A 12,043-nucleotide genomic window follows, 5' to 3' on the forward strand; every position below is an offset into this window, starting at 1 on the left:
GAAAGGGCTGCAGCTGACCCCATCCTTTAAATACCTTGGGATTACTGTCCATACAGATCTTAAACAGTTTATGGATCTTAATCTCCAACCTTTGATGCTCATCCTGGAAAACAAAATCAAAGCCTGGGATCAACTGCCTTTATCTCTAGTGGGACGTATTAATTTATTTAAAATGGTTATGTTACCAAAATTCTTGTATATCTTCCGGCAAACCCCTATTAGTATCCCGTCACAATTCTTCCAGAAGCTTAAGTCGCTCCTGACGCATCTATTTTGGGGGGCTACCCAACCCAGAGTAAAAGCAACAAAGCTGCAACTCCCCGCAGACAAAGGTGGACTAGCAGCACCCAACATGTTTTTATATTATCTAGCAGCCAGGTTAACGACAGCATGGTGGTGGGCCTCTCCAACAAGGGAAAACCCATCTACTACTTTGGAGGCTTGGGTGATAGGATCATACGAGGGACTAAAAAACTTGTTATATAGAGGCATTACCAGTTCACGCAACATTACAGTACCAATGAAAGCGGTGGTGCAGGCCTGGCGTACAGCTCTTCAGCTATTCCCGAGACCTCCCAACCACATGTCACCCTATGCCCCCCTTTGGTGTAACCCAAACCTATCACAGGTACAAACAGTGCCAGACCCCCAACTGTGGGCCAGTTTCAATATTAAGTATGTTAAAGATGTTTGTGTAAATGATGCTATATGTGATTTCCAGTATTTGAAAGACAAGTTCCAAGTCCCGAACTATAAGTTATTTAGGTTTTTCCAGTTGAGGCATGCCTTATCCGCTCAAGTCAAGGGCCACACCGTAGACACATCCTCGAGACGCATAGAAGATGGGGTGCACAACCCTCAACTCACTAAACCACTGTCTACGTTTTATGCCCAATTAATTTTATCGTACTCAATCTCAGACCTTACTCCTCTTCGTCACTGGTCGCAGGACATTCCTAGTATAACTGAGGAGGTCTGGCTAGATATTCTGGACTCACACCACGAGTATCTGGTTGCAGCTAGAGACAAATTACTACAATTTAAGGTTCTGCATAGGACCTATCTCACTCCCTCCAGATTACATAAAATCTCAATGCAATACTCGGAGGAATGCCCAAAATGCCACCAGACCCCGGCAAATTTTATGCACATGTTTTGGTCATGTGACAAAATCCAACAATTCTGGAACTCTGTTTCTGATTACACATCCGAGGTCATAAGTATCCCAATTAAACCTGACCCATTGATGATGTTACTTAACCAAGTGGAGGAATTGGTCCCAACAAGGGCAACAAGAACTCTCTTAGCAATCTTATATACTACGGCCAAAAAATGTATAGCTATGAAGTGGAAGGCCCAAGACCACTTGGCATGTGGCAGAAGCAAGTTAACTCAGTAATCCCTCTTTACAAGCTGATATATATTAGAAGGGGATGCCCCGAAAAGTTTAAAAGGACATGGGACATGTGGCTAGAGGCTCAACCAACTCTCACAGTATAGGGCAAAATATGCGATTACATGAAGAATATACAGGGAACTAGTTATTCCTAATTTTAGTTTACCCCTTTGTAATCTACTAGAAGGTCCACCCCAACTGGTACAGTGAAGCAATGAATCACATAAAGTGCCAAAGATTCTCACATATTCTTTAGTTATCTTAAGCAGGTGTTAAAAATCCCTCCCTGTTAGTTAAGGTATAAGTATGAGTCCTTGTGGCAAGTGGGTGTGTAACTCGGTCGCATATACAAACTCCTATACCACCTAACAACCCATTTACCCAATACACAAGGTAGATACAGCAAGGTGTTAGTTTAGCTGAGGCTTATAACCTGTATGTTATACATGCTATCAACGAGTGTACCGTTGCAATATGACTTTGCGATACCTACCTGTGTCATACTGATGTTATTCTGATATACTTAATAAACTTGAATTGTTAAAAAAATTAGTTTGTATGAACAAAGCAAATATAACAGGGAAATACTAAACCAGCCCATGTGGTAATTAATATAAGGCTTAAATACAATATATTTAAGGAAGCAGAACCCTGGATTCAGAGCAGGCCCATTGAATAAGTGATAAAAAGGAATAATTACACGTTTTAAAATCTCTTGCCAAGCCAGAACTAGGGTAGGTAGAAGAGGCAAATGCCTAGGGAGCAATGGGGGGCACATACCTCTTCTACCTGACAACTTTTCCCTATGTATAGATACAGCAACGAAACATCTTCTTTAGTAATACAGCCCAAAAAATCATTTCATCATTATCATCAGGATGAAGTGAGGTTGAACCCCCAAAACGTTGATCTTTGTAGTGATACATTAATAAAAAGAGGGGCCACGTCCCCGACTACAGATATATAGAGTGTGTGCGGACCCGTGATTTTGCTGCAAACATTTAATGCAGAACATGTAGAAGACATGGAAGCATGCCCGTTTTATTGTTTGTTTTCCTGTAATGTCTCAGTAGTTAAATTTGCCATGTTCCTTTTTGTCCAGCTTTAGAGAACATTTAGGGATTAACATTATAAATAAAATCTCTCTTGCCCTATTAACACTTCTGCTTTGCTATTGCGTTTATGTCTATGATGGTTTTCACTCCAACTCAAAATGACAGATTGTATATTGATTTATTGCAATAATTTCTTCCTAGAAGGCAATCGTGGGTGCTTAGGAATAGAGAAACGACACCAAAACATCAGGATGCTAATAATAAAAGTGGTATTAACCACTTAAATCCAGCAGCAGAAATGCAGAAATTAATGTCTGAAAGACAATGCATTGAATCAACTCTGCAGGTGGAAATTCAGTTTTTTTCCAGACCAGGTGTCAACTTAATGATCCCCGGCTAAAGGTCAACCAACTTATGGATCAATCAAACTGATATATTAGTCAAGCAGAATCAGGGTATTTGCCAGTGGCTTAGAATGTCAGTCTGGCACTAATCCATTTAATAAAGAATTTATTTCCCATCTCCTTTGCTTCTAAATGTAATTTCAAATGACATAGAGTGTTACAATTTAAGTTTTAGGCAACAAGAGATTGGTAGGAAATTTGGATGCACATATTTTTTTCTCTCTAAAATCCTGCTACAGCAGTTTTGAAATCCTTCAAAACATTTCCAAAACTTAGAGCAAATAAAATAAATCTGCTGGACAACACACAATATATGCATAAGATAGTACATTGGCCATGTTAAAAAAATATAGAGCTTTAATGTGGAAACTAGCCATCTGGTCCCTTTCTTGAAGTGTATGCTAGGATTTGTAGGCTGCTATGGATAAAACTGAATGTGATAAGCACATTTCATGCTTTAAAGTACTGATTTGTACTTTGAATGGTCATCCTACAGTGTAAGGATTAAGTTTATATTGCACTGCTCAATCAGCCACAGAAGAGAGTGTCCCCTCCAAGTTATTCCTCTATCTTGGGAAGCTGGGCCCGATTCCAGGAAAGACTTAAGGCCAAAGGGATATTTTTTCACAGAGCTGGGAGGCTGGTTTATTTAATTCTAATCAGTGCCATATACTGAACTTGTAAAAATTAAATATCTTTAAAGGAAGCATATGATATACTGAGCTTCATGTGGTGAACTTTAGCCCTGTAGTTAAAGAACATACATTAGGCAACTATGTAGGCAACCGGTAAATGCTATCCAAAAATGGAAGCAACTGACTTGAACTACACAATGCAAATCTATAAATGTTTCTGTTAATTATTTTAACGGTACAGAAGCAATTCTATAAGGGAGAAACTGAAACACTAAATTTCAGACGTGCAAACTTTGACAGCATAAGGGCATCTCTGCAACATATGGGAAAAATGGGAAGTCTTTAAAATGCTGCTTAATAAATATACTTGTCAGTATATTCCACTTGAAAGCAAGGAACGTCATTGCAAAGCAAAACCTTTTTGGTTCACTAGAAGCATTGTCGAGGTGGGTAAGAAAAGACATGCTTTTAATGCTTTCAAGTTAGCTGGGACAGCCGAAACATTTATAAGGTACAAGGAGGCCAATAAATCATGCAAGGAAGCTATAAGGCAAGCTAAAATTATATATAGAAAAGGATATTGCAGCAAGCAGTAAAAAAAATCCCAAATTATTTTTTAAATATGTTAATAGTAAAAAAATGAAGTAGGAAGGGGTGGGACCCTTACTATCAGAGGGGGGTCAGCTGGTTGATGAAAACAAAATAAAAGCGCAGATTCTAAACTCATATTTTTCATCTGTCTACACAAATGAGGAACCAGTAAGTAAAAGTTTCCTTCTTAATAGTCCTAATTCTAGTAATACAACTAATGATGCATGGTTCACACATGAGGAAATTCAAAAGAGACTAGAACATGTTAAGATTAACAAAGGTCCGGGGCCAGATGGTATTCATCCGAGGGTAATTAGCGAGTTTAGCTCTGTGATTGCTAAACCTCTTTACTTAATTTTTCAGGATTCATTGAGATCTGACATAGTGCCAAGAGACTGGCGAATTGCTAATGTGGTGCCTCTATTCAAAAAAGGATCCCGTTCTCAGCCTCAAAACTATAGGCCAGTTAGTCTGACGTCAGTGGTAGGAAAGCTTTTCGAAGGGTTAATAAAGGATAAGAAACTGGACTTCATAGCAAATCATAATACTATGAGTTTGTGCCAGCATGGTTTTATGTGTAATAGATCTTGCCAGACTAACAATTTCTTTGTATGAGAAGGTAAGTAGAGACCTCGATTCTGGGATGGCAGTGGATGTGATTCACTTAGACTTTGCTGAAGAATTTGATACAGTGCCACACAAAAGGTTACTGGTTAAATTAAGGAACGTTGGCCTGGAGCATAGTATTTGTACCTGGATAGAGAACTGGCTAAAAGATAGACTACAAAGAGTGGTGGTAAATGGAACATTTTCTAATTGGACCAGTGTTGTTAGTGGAGTACCGCAGGGCTCTGTACTAGGTCCCTTGCTTTTCAACTTGTTTATTAATGACCTGGAGGTGGGCATTGAAAGTACTGTTTCTATTTTTTCAGATGATACTAAATTGTGCAGAACTATAGGTTCCATGCAGGATGCTGCAACTTTGCAGAGTGATTTGTCTAAACTGGAAAACTGGGCAGCAAACTGATAAATGCGGTTCAATGTTGATAAATGCAAGGTTATGCACTTTGGCAAAAATAATATAAATGCAAGTTATACACTAAATGGTAGTTTGTTGGTAGTTTCCTTAAATGAGAGGGATCTAGGGGTCTTTGTAGATAACACGTTGTCTAATTCTGGGCAGTGTCATTCTGTGGCTACTAAAGCAAATAAAGTTCTGTCTTGCATAAAAAAGGGCATTAACGCAAGGGATGAAAACATAATTATGCCTCTTTATAGGTCCCTGGTGAGGCCTCATCTGGAGTATGCAGTGCAGTTTTGGACTCCAGTCCTTAAGAGGGATATAAATGAGCTGGAGAGAATGCAGAGATGTGCAACTAAATTGGTTAGAGGGATGGAAGATTTAAATTATGAGGGTAGACTGTCAAGGTTGTGGTTATTTTCTCTGGAAAAAGGAGCTTGCGAGGGGACATGATTACACTTTACAAGTACATTAGAGGACATTATAGACAAATAGCAGGGGACCTTTTTACCCATAAAGTGGATCACCGTACCAGAGGCCACCCCTTTAGACAAGAAGAAAAGAACTTTTATTTGAAGCAACGTAGGGGGTTCTTCACAGTCAGGACAGTGAGGTTGTGGAATGCACTGCCGGGTGATGTTGTGATGGCTGATTCAGTTAATGCCTTTAAGAATGGCTTGGATGATTTTTTGGACAGACATAATATCAAAGGCTATTGTAATACTAAACTCTATAGTTAATATAGATATGGGTATATAGAATTAATATGAAAGTAGGGAGGGGTGTGTGTTTGGATGCTGGGTTTTCATTTGGAGGGGTTGGACTTGATGGACTTTGTCTTTTTTCAACCCGATTTAACTATATAACTATGTAAATTACTAAAGGCACAGAAGCTCAATTGATATCACTTAATAGTACATGTATGGAATCTGTTATCCAGAATGCTTGGGACCTGGGGTTTTCCGGATGAGGGTCTTTCCATAGTCGGATCTCCATAATTAAAGTCTACTAAAAAATATTTCAAACATTAATTAAACCCAATAGGATTGTTCTGCCTCCCATAAGGATTAAGTGCACCTCAGTTAGGATCAAGTACAAGGTACTGTTTTAAAGAGAAAATGGAAAGAATTTAGAAAATTTTTAATTATCTGATTAAAATGGAGTAAACTATCAAGGAGGTGATTATTTCGAGCCTATCAAAAGGGACAGCGGGCCAAGTCTACAGTCAATGCTTACCCATGTATGGGTCTAGTTAATTTCTAAACACATCAGTTCAGCCAACACTACATCAATTCAGCCAAACATGTTTATTTTCAATTGGATTGTAATGCTTAGTGCAACACAACAGCAGCGCTAAGTATCCATTTTTCAGCTTTTATAATCCATGATCTATAAGCTCTAATTAAGCCTAACTTTTCTTTTGTTGCTCCCTTTAATTGGGTGACTTATGCTGTACAATGTAATTCAACTGATCGTGTGCATTTTATTAGATTAGTATCGCTGGTCAGCTCTTCCCTGATGGCTGGGAAACGACTTTCACGCACACATTTTCACTTGTGACCTGCTCTTGACCCAGTCCAGCTCACCGGTCAGAAAGATCCCTACAGCCTGGGATCTATTAAAAGGCTAGTATGTTAACTTTTACTGTGTAGCATGCTAATGGTTTAAAGTAAATGTTTTGGTTTGTCACAGGAACCAATTTGGTTACTGTTTGTTCTTCCTGCAGATATTTTTCCAAGTGTTTTTCATTCCATTACATCTATGAAGAAAGCAGCTTTCTGTTATTTTAAACTTCTGCTTCTCTTCTTCATAATCGTTAATATTAAACAATGACCAGTGCAGCCAAAGTTGAATCAAAATCCACCTCTTCTAAACATAGATCTTACCTCTTCTAAAGAGACTTAATCCTTCTCATATTCTAAAGAGATTACTATCAAGGTATGTAATAGAAGAAAACATCAAGACAAAATCATTACTATCAAGCAGAAAATTAAGACCTTGGTCTACCAATGACAAGGCCACCAAGATGCTTATAAAAATGTCTACAGAATCCACCTGCAGTATCCATCACACTGGGGAGACATGTTCTTAGCAGAATAGACACATAGGACCAGATTCAATTCAGTAAGAAAAAGGTTTATCAATCATGTGAAAACTCATGTACGGTATTCAATATGAAATGCAATTCAATTCACAAATACTTGTCTCACTGTTTATCACATGAAAACTCTAATGAAGTCTATGGGAAAAAACTGGAATGGAATTAGGAGAAAAGTTTTTACTTCTCAAATTAAATCTTGTCCATAAGTTTTCATGTGATAAACCATGAGATAACTTTTTCTCACTTAATTGACTGGCACAATTCTCACATTTCTAGGTACAGGTATGGAATCTGTTATCTCCCTTAGACTCCATTATAATCAATAATCCAAATTTTTAAAAATGATTTCCTTTTTCTCTGTAGTAATAAAACAATGCCTTGTACTTGACCCCATCTAAGCTATAATTAATCCTTATTGGAAGAAGAAACAGCTTATTGGGTTTATTTAATGTTTACATGATTTTCTAGTAGACTTAAGGTATGAAGATCCAAATTAAGGAAAGACCCATTATCCGGAAAGCCCCAGGTCCCGAGCATTCTGGATAATGGGTCCCATACCTGTACTGCATTTGTCCATCAGATTGAATTCCAGACCATGTCAATTATGATCAGACACAGCATAAAAACCTGTTCACTTGCATTAATCTAAAGGCAAAGGAGATTTCTTTTACAAAATCTAAATAACTGTTGGTGTTATTAAAACTGTGATTAGAGACATCATTTACAATTTATTTCATTGCAGAACTATTCTATCTATAAACTGCTTTCTAAACAAGGTAATAGCATGGTCCATTTGGCACTAGCCTTTTCTAGTTTTCATCATTTTTCTTGGGTTTTACAAAGCATAAAAGATTTATAAATCAACAGATTATGTTAAACACGATAAAATGACATATATGCCCATGTCAGCTCTAGCCTTTTCTTAGACAAGTGCATACGCACTCCAGTAACAGAGCTAAATAAGGGGAATTCACATAACTGTCATTTTTTCCAGAGTTGCATCATATAGTTACCAAACAACAATTAGCTTTGATTAGTCAACTGCAAAGAAAACAAAAATCTGTGCCACAGCCTTCCTGTTAGCTTCAAGGTTCCCTCATCGCAATGGGCACAGCTCACTTGCATCTAAAGAATAGGGCACAAGCATTACTCACACACTGAACACCAGAAATTAGGCCAACTGGGCTTTGAAAATATGAGGCATAATTGTGTCTGATTTACAACATGCAGTTTTGCTAATTTTGACACATTGCCCACAACTGCATCAGGCAATTGTGACTGCAACAATGCTGGAATTCTTCGGAAGAAAACATGGCTATTGCTCTCTAAATTGCATTCTCTTACTGCACTTGTGAATGTAAATGAGCCCCATAATGTTCAGAGCTACATGATTTAAATGTACAGTATATACAGCACCACATTATTTTACATTTTGCAGATAATTCTGGAAAAGTAATTTTGCCACCACTGAGTTGTGAAGTCTATTAAAGTTAGTGGAAAAAAGGAAGCCACTGCATTTCATTACGTTGTAGAAAAGACCTGTCCAAGTTCTTTTTGTGAAGTGGGCCAGTTATTTCATTTTACAATATGTTTATGGGGCAAATCATATTACAGTGATGATGTCATACAAAGACCTGCGTGGAGCCCTTGGACAGGCTGCAGCCATAAAAATTTATTGGATGGCAAATGTTCCAGTTAGACAGCCCAAATTTAGGTGTGCAATAACAGTGGGGTTTGAATTAAATGCAGTTGACTGTTACTTTGTTCTTGATTTTTGTCAAGAGTCAGAATATTTCTAACTGAATTTCATCAGAAGACAATTAACCGATCTGTATGTTTTTGGACTAGAAGAGGAGAAAATCCAAGAAAACCATCACAAAGTAAAGAAGAACATACAAACTCACTGTGCACTGTTCGTCATGGAACACTGAAAGATGACATTTTGAAACCTGTCTAATTGACTGACAGATATACATAGAAGTGTAGATTTCAGTGGTAGACTGGCACAAACTGGACTTCACTCCAAAAGTAGATGCAAATTAAAAATGTTTTATTCATGCAAAAAGGAACATCTCAGAGGGAGGCCTTATGCGTTTCATGCCTTCTGGGCACTTAGACATAGGCTAGGGATACTCAGTACAACACCAATCAGAGAAGTGATCTGGTTAACCAATCAGAATGCATATAACATTAGTGACTGGTTTATCCAGAAGCAGTGTCGGACTGGGATGCCAGGGGCCCACCAGAAAACCTCAGACCGTGGGCCCACCAGAAAACCTTAGACAAGGGACCACTTTCCAAACTATTATTTCTCCTGTCCTCACTTAACCTCTTTATTCTCCTAGTCTTTTATATCTATTTACTATACTGTATTCTTCCATTATTAAGCCAAAGAAATATGGAATGACCATGAAATATGCCAAATGGTTAGAAGCAAGAGGCCCACTGACACCTGGGCCCACCGGGAGTTTTCCTGGTATCCTGGTGGGCCAGTCTGACACTGTCCAGAAGAAATAAATACAATTACACATAGAAAATTGCAAGTAAAAATAGATAACATTACATATTTACAAAACAGACATATGTATTTATACCATGAAAAAATACTTTTTGTAGTAAAAAAGTTGTTTTGTAATGTATAATACATTGTTGTAGCTATTTGAGTAACTTTAGATGTTAAAACACATCCTCTCTGTCCTAAGAATAAGAATTCAATTGTCAACTTAGCTACAACACTGTATTATACATTACTTGACAAAACAACTTTTTTTACTAAAAAAAGTATTTTCTCGATATATAAATACATATGTCTGTTTTGTAAATTGTATCTATTTTTACTTGTAATTTTCTATGTGTAATTGTATTTATTAATTGTATTTTATTAAATTGTATTTAATTTACTTCGACCCTTAGTAAATGTGCCCCTAGATGTCTACATTTGCATTCCATTGACTGTAATTGTCCATTTATGAGGCGATGATAGATCTGCTATTGATACAAACAAAGAATGTTGTGGTGATTTACTCACCATTATAATGTGATAATCAAGAACAGAACTGTCAGGCATGTTATTATAGCAACAGGAATTTTCTTGCAGACTGCAGGGGTCTGTTTTGCCTAATTAGTGACTAACTACTGACTAAAGACTAGGAGCCATGGATTCAATTACAAACATTGCACATCTCCAATGTAATCAAGGTGTGTTAATGGCTCACTTACAATATGTTGCTATCCCTCTTCTAAATTTAGAGAAAACATTTAGTTCCTAAATGGAGTGTGTGCTCCCTGTAACACTTCTGCTTTCTTCATTTCCACTTTCCAAGTTCATTAGGGTATAAAATGGAAAGCTTGAATCAAAAGCTATATTCATAAAAAAAGTCTTCTTGGCCAAATTAAGTTACTATTAATACATTTTGATGAGCTTATAGGAGTACGGGCACGGGATTTATATCCGTAACCTGTTATCCAGAAAGCTTAAAATTACCGAAACGCTCTCAATTTTAATTAAAAAAAATCCAAATTTTTAAAAAAGATTTCCTTTTTCTCTCTAATAATAAAATAGTACCTTGTACTTGATACAAACTGAGATAATTAATCCTTATTGGAAGCAAAAACCACCCTATTGGGTTTATTTAATGTTTAAATGATTTTCTAGTAAACTTAAGGTATGAAGAGAGCCTATGATTGTGTTGTGAGAACACGAAATGCGTAAGGCTGTTATCCACACCTGTGCTTAAATAAAGACCAATTTTTATACATAATATTCAAAAAGTCACAGCCAGACCTGTATTTGAAAGTGAAACCTGTGCGATCGGTACTGGCATGGTACTGCCTGAGGAACTCTCTGAAACGCGATTGATTTTTTGGATTGTTGCAATTTATTGTTTTTTAAAGTCCATGAGGGAAATTTACTAAAGGGTGAAGTGGCTAACGCTGGCGAAAATTCGCCAGCGTGATGTCATTTCGGCACTTCGCTGATTTACTAACGGTAGTTGGCGTAATTTCACTGGCATAATTTCGCGCAACTTGGCACTCTAACGCCAGGCCAAATTTTGGTCTGTGAAAGAGCGTTACTACGCAAATTCACTACATTTTTGATTTTGCTGACCGTTACCTCTATCGCCAGACTTGCCTTCTCCATCTCAGACCAGGCGAAGTGCAATAGAGTAGATAGGAGTTCCTCAAAAAAAAGTTGAACATTTTTCTAAGTCCCAAAAAACGCTGGCGGTGATGCATTTTCAATAGTCGCCTCAGTGAGCCAACTTTAGGCAACTATCGATAACGCATCGCCGCGTGTGCATTAGCGCAGGCGACTTTTCATTGTAGCCTATGGGGGAAAACGCTGAGGCAGTTCGGGGAGATAGTCGCTCAAAAGACAAGGCGATTAGTCGCCAGGTGACAAAATCTCCCCGAATCTCCCCGTGTGGCCTTACCCTTAAAGAGAAGCTGACACCAAAAAACTTCTTTTAAAAAAATGATTCTTCATTTGAAGTTACCTATAGGTCGTGCTGACTGTTTTCTCCTTAAAGCTTTTTTTCACTTCATAAATCCTGTTCTGCATCTGAATGTGGCAGCCAGACTATAGCTTTCTCCTGCTTCCTGTTTTAGAGGAGCGACGAGTCACATGACATTTGATAAGCATTTTTTTGATCAAATAGACTGTGGTACAAATGAGAAAGTGTTCCTTGCAAATGGGGGAGAGATAAGAGGGGTGACTCCTATCAGTGAAATGTTTAACAAATGCAGGGTGCTCTGTTCATTTTAAAGGCAAAATATGCACAATTCATAATGGTTCAGAAATTATAGCTGAGGGAACAGCAGACAGACACCTGTATGAGCT

This window comes from Xenopus laevis, chromosome 1L (genome assembly GCF_017654675.1).
Source record: "Xenopus laevis strain J_2021 chromosome 1L, Xenopus_laevis_v10.1, whole genome shotgun sequence".
In the NCBI taxonomy this organism is placed as follows: Eukaryota; Metazoa; Chordata; class Amphibia; order Anura; family Pipidae; genus Xenopus; species Xenopus laevis.